This window comes from Parasteatoda tepidariorum, chromosome 6 (assembly GCF_982258835.1).
Source record: "Parasteatoda tepidariorum strain Cologne lab strain chromosome 6, Ptep-v5.0, whole genome shotgun sequence".
Lineage (NCBI taxonomy): Eukaryota > Metazoa > Arthropoda > Arachnida > Araneae > Theridiidae > Parasteatoda > Parasteatoda tepidariorum.
Window position 1 is genome coordinate 90,879,932 of NC_141760.1, and position 18,894 is coordinate 90,898,825.

The window sequence follows — 18,894 nt, forward strand, 5'->3', positions numbered from 1 at the left end:
TACCACTCTCAATTAATACCAAATTAAAGCTTTCTGAATCATTTCCCATTAGATCTTCAACTTTTCTTATTGTAGATTTTATTCAAATAGTAGTTTTCTTAAGAAAGGAAAGCATCTTCTAGTTTTTGGCTGTAGCGTTGTTGTGTTATGCCACTTGCCGATACTGACAAGCTTATTTTAAAGCAAGAGGGGTGCGCTTCTTCCTGTTTTCCAGTGGTGCCATCTATGGTCAAGAATTCAACTTCTTCCACACGCATACGACGTAGCTCGTTTATCAGAGAGGACACATTCACACAACTTCCATCTATTAGCAGATCGTAATTTTGACCTGAACCAGAATGCGATCACTCTCCTATCCAGCCCCCCCCCCCACCGTGTTATTGATTTGTTATTTGAACTTAGAGGACTTTGTGACCCCGACAGATTTAGCATGGACAGGTCACCATTTTGTTGTAAGGGAGTCTTCGGCTGTAGGTGATCGAGCTCACAGCCCCTTAGACATGGGCCCATCACCCTACTAACTAGGCTATCCCAGCTTAATTTTGGACTAATTTTCAATTTTATCCCACGTTTCTTTTAAATGGGTCGACTGGTCAACGATGGTTAAAAAATAAAATAAAAGTACAATTTCGAGACAGTAGTATGAAAAACAATTAAAACTTAATTCAGGTTTACAAACTTTAATTTTAAACTTGTAGATCTTTCACTTGGCTCTGTTAAAACCCACCAATACAAATGGTCTTGAAATAATTTGGCGATTTTCCTTGCAATCAGATTTATTCATTATTCGTTTTGACATTTTTTAAAACTTTTCATTTTTCTACGTTATTTTTGCCAGCAAAATACTTTTAATGCCAAAAGTTTGTAATCTCTATATATTTATACAAAGAAAAAAGTGTATTTTAAAATATGCAAATTTACCGCATTTCTGGCTTTGTGGAAACCGAAAAGCTCAATGATTTTTACAGAAGGGCTTTGGAAATAATTTAGGTAAAATTAACAATAAAATATGATTCCATAATATGAGATAAAATTTGATAAATGTGGTAAAATTTAAAAATTTTTTCATGCCTTAAAGCATTGCATAAAAACTAGATATTCGGTTAAGTCTATTTTTAAGTTATGTATTTTTTGATAAATGCGTAAGTAATGAGAACAAAGTTTTGAAAACCGGAATTTCCAGGATACCGTTACTATATGAACAGACAAATTACCAAATTACTAGATTATATACAGTATATTTTGTTATTTTATTAGCTAAAATTAATTATTTTTTTAAAATTAAGAAATGTAGAAAGTCTCTACCATATACAATGCGGTAAATTTTACCAGAATTAGGGTGAGAATGTTTCCTGACATAAATGCTAGTATAAGTATTTTATTTCCCAAATGCAGAACAAAAATATAAACAAAACGGAAAAATGTTTACAAGATTGTTGAATTGTAGTTTATGCTTTCTTTCTTAAACAGCTGATTATATTTCGGAATTCCTGGCAATGTACCAAATTTTGATAAGAAGAGACCACACCAAGATCATATCATTAATATGGACTTTCTTGTTTTGGCAAAAAGTTCAGTAACAACATAAAAATTGCAGAAACATTTAGTGTATATCTTTTGGTACAGATTGTTTGAAATTGGAAAAATAATTCTCCTTTAAATATGTAATTACTTTTTTGTACTTTAAAAATTACTTTAACTTTTCCATTAATTTTATAAGAAAAAGAAATTTACAATTAATTATACATTCGTATTAAAGATGTGTAATATATATGTATATATATTATGAAAAAACTTTTAAAAAAATTATTATCTTCTTAGTAAGTATCTTTTACAGTAATGATATGGTATAATCTTTTTAATAAGTTTGTTATTAGATTTATTGCTGCTTTAATTATTTTTAATTTTCATGATTATTCAATTTTGTTAGATGATATTTACCCCGAGGAATCAATCTTTCTTCGTAATCGTAATGATAATATTAATTTTAATTTTTTGGATTCGGGTATTAAAAAACTGGAAAATATCTGCTTTGCTGATTTATGCGATAAAAAAAATAGTTTCAGTTTTAATATAAATAAACTAATTAATTGGGAATAAACTAATATCTAATAATAGAGTAAATTAATTAATTAATCAAGTGAGTAAAATCAAAAGAATATGTAGTAATGTTTATTTAACCAAAGAACAAATAGACAAACTCTTTCAAAATTCGATACAAAACAATAGATACTCAATTAATGTAATTAAGTTCTATATAAAATCATTGAGTTAATTGTGTTTTATTATTAATAAACTTACTAAAAACTTTTTTGTTAATTTATATTTTTACTATGTGCAAATCCGATTCGGGCAAATAAGTGACTAAAACTCTGTGCAGAAACAGGCAAATTATGTTTCTCTTTATTTTTTAATATATGTTAATTTTCCAAAATCATTAAAATTGCAAAATTAAATATCAATCATATTATTTATAAACTTTAAATTATCCGGCATAATATTATTACCTTGCGCACATCTATCTTCGAGCCAATCCAAGGTATCTAACAAATCAAACGAGCTTCAGTACTGCAGTAAGAATGTGCCATAAAAGAGCCCTCCATTTTCGCTGATAACTCCGTTTGTGTTTCTGTTTTCATATTTTGTAATCTGGCAATCTTACTACGTAAATATTTTAAATCATTCTTGAAAGATTCCGGTATGTGTAAGTTCATTCGAATTCGCTACTCACTTTATACATTTTGTTTTGTGTTTTGTTCTGTATTTTTTGTTTTTTGCTTGATATATTTTATTTCGTACTATTTTCATTTCAATTCATTTTAGTGCATTGATATATTTCCGCATTATATTTTGCACTATTGTATTGATATATTTTGCTTTGGTTACATTGATACAATATTAGAAAGCACTCCTTTTTGCGGATATAATAGTATGAGCTGATGAAAAGATTATATTTTTTCATTACTTTGCTTTCCAATTTTTTAAATATTTTTTTTAATTATTTTTTTTAAATATTTTTAAACAATATTTTATTTTATAGTTTTTTTCCCCTCTCTTTTCATTAATCTTAATTATTTTCCATGTTTTCTTTATACTTTTAACTCATTTTATGTGTTTTATATACTTGTAGCTAATGCGTAGTAAATAAAAATTATAAATTTTCTTCGTTTTCTCTCTTTTCTTTTTATCCTTTTTGTCTTTATTTAAAGAAATTTCATATGTGGTTGTTTTTATGAAAGAACATTAATTTTTAAAAAATAAGAAGAGCAATGCTTTAAGCGGAATTAACGGCGTTTAAGTCCCAGCATACTTTAGCTTGAAATTTTTTATACATTGTTTTTGAAATCGAAGTTTATCCTCGAGATATTATCGAAATTTGGTTTTTACCATTGTTTTTGAATCTAAAAGTATTTCTCATTTAATTTTTTGAAGTAATCAATATTTTTACATTTATAATTTTTTTTCTCTGATTTCTAACCATTGTCTTAAAAAACAATGTAATATGTTTACGGGGAAAGAAAAACTTGATTGTCTTATGAAAGCAACATTCTAACACTTGTTGGTAGAATGAAAAGATCAATTAATAAAAATATGTTTTGGACTGGCTAATTAGTAAAATGAAAATTGGTGTCCTCTGTTATTTTACCTTTTAACTAAGAGTTCCGATTTACTGAGTGATTTATTTGTGTATTATACGCTAAATTATCGTTTTCAACTTTGCGCCAACCCTCAAACAGAAATGCAATATTATTTTCATCCAATCTAAAGTTTTTTTATTATTTTTTTATTGAGAAAATTAAATCTTTTTTATAACATGTTGTTTATAATTCAAAGAAAATAAAATACGCATTCCAATTTTTATTTAAACGAAAGGATTTAATGTTAAAGGTTACTAACATGTAAAAAAGTATAAAAATATACAAGATGATTTTCTGAACATAGATCTTTTTTGTATAAAAAAGCGTAAAGTTCTTTAAATGCTACTAAAAAGAATAAAAAAATTTTAAACCTTTTCTTAAGGATAAAATAATTCATTAAAATATTTTACAATATTTTTCAAAACAAATTAAACGATACATCTTACTTTTATGCTCTAAGTGTTTTTGGAGTGCAAACATATGCATAAACATATTAAAAATATGGAGTGTAAAAATAATAAGAACTGCTATTTAGAAACCGTGTCCATGATGTGTATGTTATACATGCTAAGAAAATATTTTTAAATGTTAATTAAAATAAATAATTATAAAACTAACATCATGAATAACTTTTACAATTAATAGCATTATTATAGAATAAACAGCCATTTCTGTCTCTGAAAGTTTACCATAAGCCTGAGTCATTACCATAAACTGCAAAGATCTGAATTCTTTAAATAAAATCGTCTACCCGGGTGCATTGTGCTAAAGCTATTGTAATTAGAGAAGATAACAATACTTAATTTAACCGTTAACTCTAACGGGTGGTATAGTAAAATACAAATGGTTTAAATGGTGGATTTTTCTCTAGTGGTATCTAAGCCTCAGATGATATTACTTCCTTCTTGAAAATAACCCTTTTCCACGCTCTTGATTAATTAAGGAACCGCGAAGGAGGAATATAAGGTCCCACGTTTCTTGTTTGAAATCCAGCATTGCTTTCACTAAAGTTACCGATTCTAATTGCCTATTGCATTTAAGGAAAGACGCATTTAAAAGTAATGCCTTCGGGGATAATTTAAGGCAAAATTATTCTCTTATGCCTTCTGGAATGTCTTTGCTTATACAATAATAGTTACGGAATATTTGCATAATTTTTAAAATAAGTTGTTGGCGTAGTATGTCAGGAGACTCACGAATAAATGATAAGTGATATGTTCCCTAAAAAGGCAGAATTGGGAATGAAGAGTTATTATTTTTTTTTATCTTAGATCAGTGATTCCCAAAGTGTGGTACGCGTACCCCCAGGGGAAATGGAACAGTTTAGTACGCGTTCTTATGCGAAATACCTTGCAACAAACGAAAATTTCAATTTTTTTTTTAAAAAACAAACCTAGCCATGAAAATTTGCGATTACATATTTTTCTATAGGCTATTTTTGCGGAGTTATCAGTTAATAATTAGTGGTGTCAACAGCCAATTGTGATTTTTAACTTTTGTGCAATTTTTTTATAGTAAAAAATCCATTCATTTTTTTATTAGTGGTTCACAATGTTACGAAATATTTAGAAGGGGTACACAAAAGTGATAAGTTTAGGAAATGTCTTAGATAAATGCGAGTTAGTTACCAAGTGAGTTCGATTTTTTTTATTTTTAGGGGGGGGTATTTTTTTTCCTTCTCCATCTTTCATTTAAAAGTAAAAGGCATGGCCGTTTATTACCAGACCTAAATGTTTACAACTTTCTTTTATGCTACTTTGAACGCGTATTGGGGTGATTGATATAATGATAACGTAAAAAAGAAATTATTATTTTATGAAATTGAGTAAACAGTTTTTAAGGGACATTTAAATATCAAATTAAATGTAAAGAAATACACTACGTTATTATGATGATACAGGTGTGAAAGATAGCATAAAGCTGGAAATGAGCTTCTTACAAGACAACTTAATTTCAGAATGCAATTAGCAGATTATGTGAGTAAAAACAAAAACTGATCGTACTTTATATTGGATTAGACAATACATATTAGTATATTTTTTTTAATGCCCGCCTGGGGAATGACTTACGTCATATAGGCATCTGAAGGGCAGGTTTGTTGGCCACTCTTTCAGGGGCACCATATTAGGTGGGCCAACGTTGCCCCCACAGTAAGGACAGATAGTGCAGAGAATGAAAAAACATCCATTAATTGCCCGGGATTCGAACCCAGTACCTTTCTGATACAGGAGCAGTTCCGTTACTCCTATACAGGCCGGTCGGTATTTTTAGTATAATATAAACATGACAATAAATTAACATTTGATGCATACTGAGTAAGAAAATAGCTGTAAATATCTTGGCCATAATATTTCTTCTTTTTTAATATCACATTTTATTTTATTGGTTACGCCTATCTCTTGTATGTCAATAAAAACACTTACTTTTTTACCAATTTAGTTATAAAACTTTAAATTATAAATAATAAAACTTCAAGCTTAAATTTTAAAGATCTTTTTTAAACTATAAATCTGAATTAAAAATTCAACCATTAAGTATATGTTATTATTAAATACCTTTTCGAAGAAAAAAAGTATCCTCGCAGTAGTCATGACAAATTTGTCGTGCAAGAATAATTTAACTTTAATTTTCGGGAGATTTTTGTTCCCATTGGGCCAGAAATACGGTAAATTTAACTGTATTCTGGTACCACACGTTTTGCTCAGTTTATAATAAATAATAAAATTTTGTGCATTTCTTTTTCATTTCATAAAGAGAACTTCATAGATTTGACAAAATATACAAATGAACTAAATAATGATATGGGATATAAACCTCTCAAATTGCTGCTACAACCTTCTTTTTTTTAATTTTAGAATCATGAACCGGAAACTGTCAAAATAAAAATTTATGTTTTTTAGAGGCGTTATGTTTTTGAGTCTGGTTTTCACATTTTATCTTTAAGTAGCACTTTAATTAATTAGCACATTGAAGTCTCTCTCCTTAATTTATAAAGATTTCTTCTTAGCATTCTTATTTCTATGCAATCGTTGGTTTTTCGTTATTATTTTTTTGTTTTGTGTATATTTTATTTTGCACAGCAAAAAAATGTTTCTTTATACAAAGTTTCTTTTTAATCGAACATTCAATATCGAAATGAAAATCTAGTTCTATGCAAAAGCCATAAGACATATCTTAGAATTTACTTGCAAAGTCCACTGTAAATTTGCTTAACTTTCAAGGGCTCCTTTTTTGAAAAATTCCAATCAAAGCATTGAATTAAATTATTTTCAAAATACTTATTTGCGGGAAGCTTTATTTTTATATATTTTTCAAAGAATCATTTACCAAATTAATAATCAAAATTAATATAATGTTTTTTTTTCCATTTCTTTGCAATGGTAATGGGAATGATGGAAAGATAGGAGATATTCAATTTCACAATAAGCCTTAGAGTTGTTTTAAATAAACTACCTAGCTAAAAGTTTTCTTTTTCTCCTAAATGATGAATTTGGGAAAGTAATATATAGGAGAGAAACTCTAATCAGACTAAAATTAAGCCTTCCACTTCAAAATCCAACCCACCGTAATGGTGACAATAGCACTGCGAAGGAAGACTCACTTTTGACAACAATGCAATTGAATCCTCCCACCTAATTTGACTTCAGTTATTTCTTATCGATTTTTCTGCTTAAACCCATTCCATCCCTTCCCCCCACTAATTACCCCACAATGAATAGGGGACGAGGGTGGAGTTGCCATCCACAAAAGTCAAACTTTTCAGCCCTCATCCGGTATTATCGATTTCAAAACCCCTCTCCGTCTCGTTAATCATTTCTACTTCAGACACATTCAAAATCTGTGTGAGTATTCACAAGGGATAAAGGTAGCACCTTGGCGAAAGATGTCATAAATGCCAACTCGCAATCACATTTTGGAAATTATGTAATTGCAAGTACTTGGCGACGAGACTGGCTTGAATAGAACTTGTATTCAATTGGAGGTGAATGATTGTAGTGGTATAGGATTGTAAGTTACAGCTATATTGATGTCTGAAGAATTTTAAATTTTTATTTAATCGAATAAATAAGGGATAATGATTATTCTTTCTTTACAAATGAGGAAAATTTTGCAAAACTGTATTCAGTCAGCATACGCAATTAAAATAATTAATAATAAATAACTCTCTGAAATTTCAAATCAATGTTGGGAACTGGTTTGCTAAATAAGATATTTCGCAAAATATATTTAATGGGTTTTTATAGTAATCATATAATAAATAAAATTTTAAAAAAAAATTAGTTTGGAAAAAAATTATCAATTTTAAAATTCATCTCAATAGCATCCGAAACTTAATCTGTTTAAAAAATTCTGCATTGGTACATTAAAAAATGTTGGGACTCTGTAATTGAATAATTTCTCATTTTTATGTAATGACGAGTTTAAGGATATAAAAATGATTACTACACAATCGCGTGTTTGGGCAAAAGGAGCTTACACCCCTCTAGTAGTTTTTAAATCCGGTAAAATCAATATTGCTAGACCATACACGTAATAAAATTGTAGTGTATATTGTTCTTTATCCTATAAGATATATAATGTGTTTAAAAATAAATTTTGATTGAAATTTATATTTTGCATCTCTTGTAAAAAAAATACTGTAAAATACTAAAATTAATCAATATTAGTTTATTCATATCAATATTAAGTTACGAAAGAATCTATACGTGGGTTATGAAGATTGCAATCTTTGTCAGTTAAATAAAATTTAAAGTTTAAATGAATATTCAGAATGAAAAATTTCACTTGAAAGTCTGTAGTATATTTTTCCACATTTACTTTTTTTGGAATTTTATGTCTTTGTATATGTATGATTTGATTTATAACAACTTTTGTAAATCAAAAATCATTTCTAACCTAAAAAATTATATTGTGTCAGGGTTCGAGGCCTATTTATTTAGAAAAAAATTGAATGCAACGAATAAAAGGTTCGAACTTATTACAGAGTATTGTTTTTATACGTTATACTATTTAAACCTCTCACGAATAGGAAGAAAAATTTAATCCAAATAAGTTCAACAATGGTTTTAATATTTGAAATAGGTCTTTTGTTAAGACGAATGTTAAGTGAAATGTCAAATGTCATATTCAGATCTGGGTATTATAGTTTAGCAATATTGTTATAATTACCGAATTCACTACTTAAAGAACAGTAGAGTATGCCAATTAAATCAAAAATTTTATTAGTTAAGTGGAACAAGGTGTTATTTAAAGTAAATGTGACATTTCCTAATGATTTTAGGCAGTTTTTTGCTTTTTAGAATATCACTAGTCTTATTGTTCTACAGAATTTTTCAATTGTGAAAAGCGTTGAACGAAACCCAATTTAACTGATTTGCATCTATGAAGGTTTGATTAAAGTCACTATCGATTAATTATTAATCGAATTCACTTCGTTAGTTAATTATTAAAATATGTTTGACTTAATTTTTTTTTCTCCGTGTAGTAACTATCTCATTTTAATCGTTATTTTTTTAAAAATTAGCATAGCAATGTAGTTTACCCCATGTACTTTTCATAACATGTACTATATTCCTTTATTTATTTATTTATTTGAAAATGAGAATAAAATATTAAATTAGTCTTCAAATAATAAAATAAATATTATTCTACAAGAAATGCATAGCGCTGTTGAATCAAACTTCAAAAAATTTACTTTTTTAATACTGCTAGTTTTTAAAATACTCTTCTAATCGACCGAATATTTCTTAATAAATATTTTAAAGGAAATGGCTCTAAGCAAATATATAAGCGCAACCTATAATACATGGGACGGCAATGTATTAAGCTTTCAATATGATTACTAAAATTCCTCAAACAGATACGTAAAGCACATATGCCTGGTGTTTGAGGTAGTTGAAATGTTGATGCACTTTGAAACGAACTTAATATCTAAGAGTATTTTGTAAAGAGTCTGCTCTAAGCTTCGAAGATGATTACAAAACTTTCGAAGATAATATTTGCAGCAAAGTTCAAAAAGGAAGCTACAGCTGATAGAATTCAATGCTGTAAGTTATTATTATTCATATAATAATTTTATAAAGCGTTAAAGCATAATATAAAATTATCTATTATGAAAACTATCCAGTATTACTTATTATTTGACATAAAATAATAGCAATGATAATGCGGATTTTCATGAAATGGCTAATATAATTGTTAATGTATAATTGCAATTATAAATATAATTGTAATACATAATTATAATTATTTATATAATTGTAATTATATAATGTATAATAATTTTACGCCTAGTTCTAAAAGGAAGCTACAGCTGATATTATTCAATGCTGTAAACTATTATTACTTATATAATAATTTTATAAAGCATTAAAGCATAATAGAAAATTATCTATTATGAAAATTATGTATTATTATCTATTATTTGACATAAAATAATAGCAATGATAATGAGGATTTTCATGAAATGACTAATATAATTGTTAATAAATAATTGTAATATATAATTATAATTATTTCTATAATTGTAATTATATTATATATAATTGTATAGATAATAATATGTAATTCTAATTATTTCTGGGATTCACAATAAAGGTTCTGATAGTTCAGGAGATCCAATGGATTGATCCAAGAATTACCTTTTCTTAAAAGTTGGGTTCAAAAGACAAGAAGATACGAAACTGAACATTTAACATTAAATTAGTATTATGAAAAAAACAAAATAAGTGAATAAAATGAAATAAATAAAGCTATGCATTATTTGTCAATTCAGCTATAAAATTTGTATCCGGCTTCAAAAAAGGTTATAGTAGTACCATTGCATTTGTTTGATAAAAACGAATGTAAAAATATCATTAACATTAGTATTTATTTTCAAGCATTTTAATTTTGATTGAGTTCATTTTGGATTTCAATTGACTTGAGAATGAAAAAAGAAACCCAATTATAATAATATTTTAAACCTATATCTTTAGCGCTAACTCATCGGTAAAAAAACAAATTCAACGGAATGTTTATAAGAAATGAAATAAATCTATCAGAAAGTATTCAATAATAGACATAAAGTATTTAGGATTAACACAAAGTTTAATTATCTACGAATGCTTTTTTTTCCAATTGAGCATAATACTTTTGGCAAGTTTAATAGTAAATATATAAATATTAATAAACCAATAAATGCAACTATTTACTTAGAAAATATTAAGTTTTATCCATTTTTATTCTTAATAATTATCTGAATTTTTATGATTCTTTGGATGGTCATGAGTGGTTTTCATAAAATTTAGTATTTCACTATATTCCTGGTCTTTGACTTTACTTCGCGTGTTTTTCAAGGAAATTTATAAGGTATTGCCTTTTAAAAAATACCGTAACAAATGTCAAGCATTTGAGCATCCATAATAACTATAAATTTGAATAATTTTACTACAGATAAATCAATTAAAATTATGAGTGCTAGGAAATTGTGGTTAATACTGAATTTACACAAGAAGAATATTGAAAAAGTCCGCACGTTAATGACCGGTTCGGGAGTCTGGTGTGATGGCAGGGTATTTATTATCACCATCTAACCTCCTATCCAAATTGTCGTAGTCTGGTGTATGCGCTCGTGCTAGTATAATCTGTGGTTATTCAATAAGAACAGATGTATGATTATTGAATATTGTCCATTGATGTAATCCTAATATGTCATTAGCAAAAAGTATTTCAAAACAATTTTTGAATTCATTTATTAAGTCTGCTGAATTTTCTATCACAGAACATTTACAAGTCACGCGCATGACAGAAATATAATTAAAAAAATAATAATAACGAAATAAAATATAAAGTGCATGGAATTATGAAAATAGGTATGGCGTGCACTCTGAATATCTATTCCACAATCAGACCTAAAATAATTTACGTTTGGTAATACATACATTAAAAATTATTACATAAATTGAAAATAATCCATACATTAAAATCCATACTAGCTATAGAAAACAAACATTCGATCTAATGATATTGAATAGCAAAAACTACCCTACAATATACAATCGATTTATCAGACAAAGCACCACAAATAAAGTATGAAAAATGAGATAAAATTGTAACCCCTGGCTCTCAGAGTTTACAAGACTGATAAGCCAATAGACATCAGTTGTCAACATCGAGTGTGTTCCATTATCGATGTTTTAGTAAGGCAGCTCAAATAAAGAGAAAACCAATACAAAAGCCCTCCTGTGTAAATCAAAAGAAAAGGTGTTTCCCCTCCACCAACTCATTATTACTGTCTGTGTTACATAAAGAACGCTCCTTTTTTATAGTAGAATGAAAACAGCAAATGAAATTTGAAAAGAAAAGTGATGAGTGTGTGTCTTCGGAAACAAAATGTATTTTTCCAAGTTGAATAATATTTACCTATGATGGAGTTGTAATTAAAGTTGGTTAAATATGGCTTGCTTAAAACATTTTCTATTGATAAGTTAGAAAGATATATTGTGAATAAATTATTCAGAGTTTAATGAGTATGCAAATATTCTTAAAACTTGAAAAGTGACATGTTTTGTAATTTGTCATTAAAATGGGATAAAATAAGTTAAGAGAGGTTAAAGCAGGCTGAAAGAACTCAAAATGGGTACTGTTTTAATAAGAAATTTAAATATTGCTAAAATGAAAGTTGAAATCTATGGTGTGTAAAACTTTTAATGATATTAAAACTTATTCCTGAATTTGTTAAATAATTATACACATTTATTTTTGAATTTCATATTTTTCTTAATTTCTAATAATTTCAATATATTAGCATTTCAATTAATTTCTATTTCTTCCTTTCAGATGTTCCAAGAACGCAAATAAAAGGCATTCTAGGTATGTTAATAATTTTAGAATGTCATAAAATTAATAAGTAAGAATGACATATTGAACTTGAAAAAAATAACAATAATATTCGTAATTTTTTTAAATTTCTGAATAGGTGAAATAAAATCATTCTTTTAAATAGGTCTTTAAAAATTATGATGAATATTTTATGCGAAAAGGATGTGGCAGTTCTTTAAAATAAGTACAGATTGAGCTAACAAATAAAACAACTCAACTTTATATAATAAGAGAGAAAAATCTCAATTCGAAAAAAATCGTCTAATATTTTTCTTTGTTACTCTTGCTACATTTACAAATTTTCAATATGTTAAATTAAATGCGGAAAATCCTTAATACAAGTTTACTTGGCAAATGATGGCATTTTACTAAAAATTAAAAAGTATGTAGTTATTCAGCGATTTTTCGGACGAATATTGCATTTTTCCGCCTCAGCCGCCCTCTTTGACATTTTATAGAGCCCTTTTTTACTTTAACTGAAACTAATGAGTTGAAGAATTAAATAATATTTAAGTTCAACAAAGTAAATTTGATAGGTAAAATTAGATGATTTCTGGATTTGGTTTCGTACAACGAAATCCTTTTTCAGCAATCATCATTTAAATCTTGATTAGTCACCAAAGGGTTAATGGAGTTATTTTTCTTTGCTCTCTTAAACATTTCTATTTTTTTTCTTTTTTCTCTTTTTTTTTATAACCATCGTTGAACGCTGACCCAATATCAGGTTTCCAATAGCAATGGTCAACTCCATAGTCTTTTAATTTAGAAACCCAATACAGGAAGAAAAGAGAACTCCTGGAATAAGTATTGGGAGAAATTTGTCTTCGTGGAGGACTTTTTGATGGAATTTACCCGAGAAATATATTGTTAGGTTAATCACGCTAATTATGAATTCAATCATGAAATAGCATAGAGATTTTCGCAGAAAACCAGGAAATTCTCCCATGTTTGGCAAAGGAAGCCCATGGTTCGTCTACTACTGAGGATATTTTACTGGGTGAGGAATTCGAATCAACCAGCCATCGCTGGGATTCGAGCCTGGTTCACCTCATTGGAAAGCTAGCGCTCTATCACCTGAGCCACTGCGGCTCAAATGTCTTGATTTGTATTTAGTCAGGAACAGGCTTGTGTCTAAAATCCTATATAATATCGTAAAACAAGAGAATTTTCAAGCATTTTCTGGAACAGGCTTCGATCTAAAATCCCATATAGTAACGGAAAACAAGAGCATTATTCAAATTTTTTTTCAGCTCGCGTGACTACTATTACATTAGGCATTCAATTGATATTAATGTTGATCACGCTTTTTCCTTACACATTCCTATGCGTGTTTGTACATTTCTGAATTGTATTTTGCATGCAGCATTAGCCGACACACAATCATTGATCGAATAATTTCGATGTCAGTTATGATAAATGCAAGCGGAAAGTTGTTCAGCTCCGTTTGCACTGCAGAAGAGTTTTACAGTTTGTAACGAATTTAAATCTTGGTTCTTAATCGATATCTTCATCAATAAACATAACGAAATTCGTAATTTATGTTTGCAAAAATAAATAACAAAAGCTTTTTAGCTTTAAACTCATGTGCAAAATGTTATTTTTCTTTATAAAAATATATTTGTTTCCTTTGAGTTCCCTTGCTCAAAAAAAGTAAAAAATTTAAAATTAAAAAGAATTTTATAACATATTAATTTATATTGTATTTTGCCTAAGCAACTATACCAACTATTCAGGGCAAATTCAACTAAATATTTAAATATATTTTTAAAAAATACCATAAATAAATATTTTTCAATCAATAAATCCAAAAAAATATTTTTTAAAAGCATTTTGCAGAAACAATTTGTAAAGTAAAGAAATTTTAAAGAGAATTGTTGGATAATATATACACCTGAGAAGTTAGTGCGTATTTCATCATTAATTTTCAGCAAACAATTTCTGTTTATCTAATTGCTATATTATATGTTTAAAAATAATATTATTGGTGTGAGTTTTAGCAAATGAACTTGTAAAAAATTATTCGCAATTGTTATTCTAAGACAAAGAATAAATCTTGATGACTACTCGCTAATCCTGTTGTTTCTTTTCAAATATCAGCATGGCCTAAAAACCATTTATTTAGTTCAATTTACTCTTCATGTTGGTATTTTCTTGATAAATTTGTGGTAATAAGAACAATACTTTAATAAACGAGAATTTCTGATCAACCGTCTTAATTGAAAAATTACCTAATGAATGGTTTAAATATCATATATTTTAGTAACAAGAATTGCCAGAAATTTCAATACCATACAGTACTGTAATTTTACCAGAATATTTTTTCCACGCAGAAAAAAAATTCTGGCCTAATTTCAAAAGCACTTCCTTCTGTGCTGATATTTCTTAAACTACACTATACTACATCTACACTAAACTGCAGTACTTCTTATACAGACACGTTTTTTGATCTAGTTCGAGACCAACTATATAATCCCACTATACTTAAAATCGTTTTAAAGTACAGAGTACTATTTTTGAAATCCAGATAATAGTTTGTTTCTTTACTATTATCACATTCACAAAATTTTCTCATGCAATGATAAATTAAATGAATATTTAGAAACCAGTTCTTGGGGAAAAATTTTGTTTAAGAAGAAATAAACAATGATAAACAATAAGAAACTACTGGGTTGGGAAAGCGGAGAATTCTGGAAATAATAGTAAAAATAAATAAATCCAAAAAAAAACATTCTCTCTATATTCAATGGGATGTCAGGAAGAAGAATCAAATATTTGAAATAAAATAAAGTTTGAAAATCATATCGTTCAGTGATAACTGTCGACTTCCGATGTAACTTTGCTAGTTGTTACTTTGATTAAACATTTATGCATAATATATACAGGTAGCCAATGTATAAAATAGTACAAGAAAAAAAAAATCTTGTTTGGACCTAATTTTCAGAGGACAAAATATAGTGGAAAAATACAGAGGTACATGAAATATAACAGAAAACATTAATTGTTTTTTTTTTTTTTACAAAAATATGATTTGTCCCTTTGTCGGAATTATCGTTGCTATCCTATGCTTTAAACACTTAAGTGAATTCTTTTTTATATATATGTCAGTGTTCAGTCTTAAATTTTTTTATTTATGATTCACCTAGTCTTGTAGAATGGAGTTAAAATTACGAAAACATGAAGTTAAAATTCAATTGCCCTTTTCTAACTTTATAAAATAGATGTCCAAGTCCGAAAATGATAAAATATTATTCGAAAAAGATATAAGTTTTCTTGCAAGATTACAAAAATGATGAAGAGATTCCGAAAATGATAACGTAGAATTTTTTTTTGTTGCAAAATTGCGTTCAATACAAGATTGATTAGGTAAATGATATTTGTCAAATAAAATTTCTCAACAAACCCTAATTAAACTGAACTTTTTAATAAAATAGGTTCTATATAGATGTGTGTGTCTAAGTTAGGTTAGTAAACTATGTGTTTTGTGTTTAAAATAGACAAATCTAAGCATTGTGTTAAAATTGAGATCCATGCAAACTTAACTAGCATAAAAGGTAATTTGGAAACAATACAAAACACAAAAGTTTAATTTTTAATAATATCCTTGAAAATATTTTGTATTTATTTTTGTAAAATGTTATTTAATCAAAAATTGAGTATTCAATAACGTATAATTTGCTTAAGTGGTTAATGAACAATTTTTTCTTGAATAATTTTGAAGATAAGTTTTTAAGGTAACATAAATTTAAAACTTTAAATTCCACATTTTAATTCACAATTATTGCACCTTTGTTTTCCATTTTTGCTTATCAAACATAATTAAATAAAGTATGATATATTCCTAAGAAAGTTTATTTAAATAAATATGCGCGATCTAAATTTTCCACTGAAAAAAAAATTCTTGTTTATGACGGAAATAAAATCATGATTGTAATTAATAAATGAATAAAACTTGTTTTGAAATTTCTTATTAAGAAAGAAATCTTTCTTAATTCATAAACATTTGCTTACAATAATTTTCTAAGAAAGCTAAGAATTTAAAATTTTACAGTTTTTAAGGAATGAAATATTCTTTTAAAATTTCTGATGAAATGATTTTTTTTAATTTACCTTCAAACTATCTCATTAAGTTAACTAAAATATTATAGTTAAATTTATCTACATTTAAGTACATTTCAAGAGCAAAAATTTTCAATTTCATTTTGAAACAGATATGGAGCTGAAATTAAGATACTTTTTATTTATTTCTTAAAATATTTTACATAGATCTTCAATTTTTATTTTATGTTTAAAAGCATATTTGATAATTTGAAAAGAAATAAACTAGGATACAACTGCTTTGCTTTTGATAAATTTTCAATTGAAAATATTTATATATAATTATCTAATGAAAAATGAGAAATATTTTATGGTTTCGTTTAGCTACAATATCAGTAAAATCACTACATTTATTATTTTTTAAAGACTCCCTAATTCGAATAAAAGTTTAATTTAACGATAGTTAGGTATTTAATTTTGACTTTTTGACTCAAAGATAGTAAGGATAGTAATTTCAAGATAGTTAAGATTTTCCAAAAGGAATCAAATTTGAATCAGTTGCGAAAAAAAATTGGAAAATGATAAAAATATTTAAATATACAGTTGTTGTTTTCTTTGCCAGGAAATAATAATTCTTTTATCAAATCTCCCAGTTAGTTTTTTTTTCTTAAGATATAGTTTCTTGGATTATGCTTACTATAGTTTTTGTAAAACCACTGATTTAGTTTTTATCATATTTTGAAAGAAACTGCACTTTAAATAGAAAGCTAAATTAAAGATAGTTACGTTATTCATTTTTGATTGAATACCGTATAATTTAGTTTTATTCACCAGGATTATGATTTTTTCTACTGGGAACGTCATTACCAAACATTATCGTAATTTTGCCTGAATTAATTTCTTCTTGTAACAAGAATAGCATATTTTTAGTTTTTATAGTTTCGTTTAGGACTAACTCACTTTACTGTAAAGCATTTTCCTCATTAGACAATGGCTTCAATTTTTTTTTTGAAACGTAATACCTGCAGCTTGATTTATAACTTACTTTTCGAATTATTAGTTATGGTTCTAAATTTATATGCATTCGACATTATTTGCATGTTGCAAATTTCAATTGATGCACGCAATCAATCTGATAAAATTGTATATGTATTCCTGAAACTGAAATTTTCAATAGATTACCTTTTTTTTTTTTATATTATTTATTTTCTTGATCTTACGATATTTTTTTTTATCGGAGAAAAATCAATTTATGAACAGATATAAAGCATGACATGAGTACTGAACGCAATTTTGAAATTATGATTAAATTCAATGCTTTTATAAATATTTAAAACGCATTGATTCAAAACTTTTTTAGTAAATATCTCAATTTATGAAAACTATTTTTTTTAATATTTGCTCCATAAAACTTTATTTATAAATAGTTTAATTAAATCAAGATACGTTGTCTTTGTTATTCATATAAATTTTTTACCAAATGCATATTTAAAGCAATTTTTAATATTTTTATAATACATCATAATTCCATAATTATATGATATTTTCGTTATGGATAAGACATTGACATACGAAATAAATCTAATACAATCAATAAGCTCTGATACATAATTTAAAATAAAAAGCTTGAATTCTTTATTTATATGAAACTTGCTAATTTTAGCAGATTGATTTATTTAATACATTCTCTTCGTTTGTAAACATTTGCTATCTAAATTTTTAATTACTAGTTCAAAAACTTAATTAATAAAAATAATCGAATTTATTTACACAGCTATCCACTTAACACTCGTTTTTTTATTGTTCTTTTCATAAATAATCTCTTCATATTCATTCGTTATTGATAAAAAATCGATTTACAAACTAGAGGCAACGCAATAAATAAGTTCCGAACATATAATTTAAAAACATGATTAAATTCAATACTTTTGTGAAACAACTTATTTAATTCAGCATAACGATTCGCGTAAACCATTCTCTTTTTTTTCGTAAATATTTGCTTTTAGCTCAGATGGAGCTTTTATCAGCAACTTACACTTATTTTCCTCCAGTTGCATTCGCAGAGGCATTTAGACACAGACAGAGAGCGTCACGGCATTCTCAAGTCGATTGCCAGCGTTCAATAAAATAGGCACGTTCGTGACAGAACAGCACTAGGATATAACGAATGGCTGTAAGACTGACAACACGTATCTGAAATGCTTCCACTATACGATGTTTGCTTTTTTTGGGGGGGGGGTGAAAGTGGAAGACACGATTCGAATAGTATATTTATTTACGATATCTGAACACGTCATTAGACAACTTACTGTCGAGCATTATGGTCAGAGAAAAGCTGCAGTCTCACAAATCAATGGAA

At 27.1% G+C, this 18,894-nt stretch overlaps 1 protein-coding gene across 1 annotated transcript in view; it reads left to right on the plus strand.

Annotated features, from left to right (window-relative positions):
- Positions 1–18,894, plus strand: part of LOC107443661 (toll-like receptor Tollo) — a 138,427-nt gene that overhangs the window by 34,210 nt on the left and 85,323 nt on the right. The window contains exon 2 of the mRNA XM_016057604.4: positions 12,459–12,491. The gene's annotated coding sequence lies outside the window, so the exon portion shown is untranslated. The remainder of the gene's footprint in view (positions 1–12,458; positions 12,492–18,894) is intronic.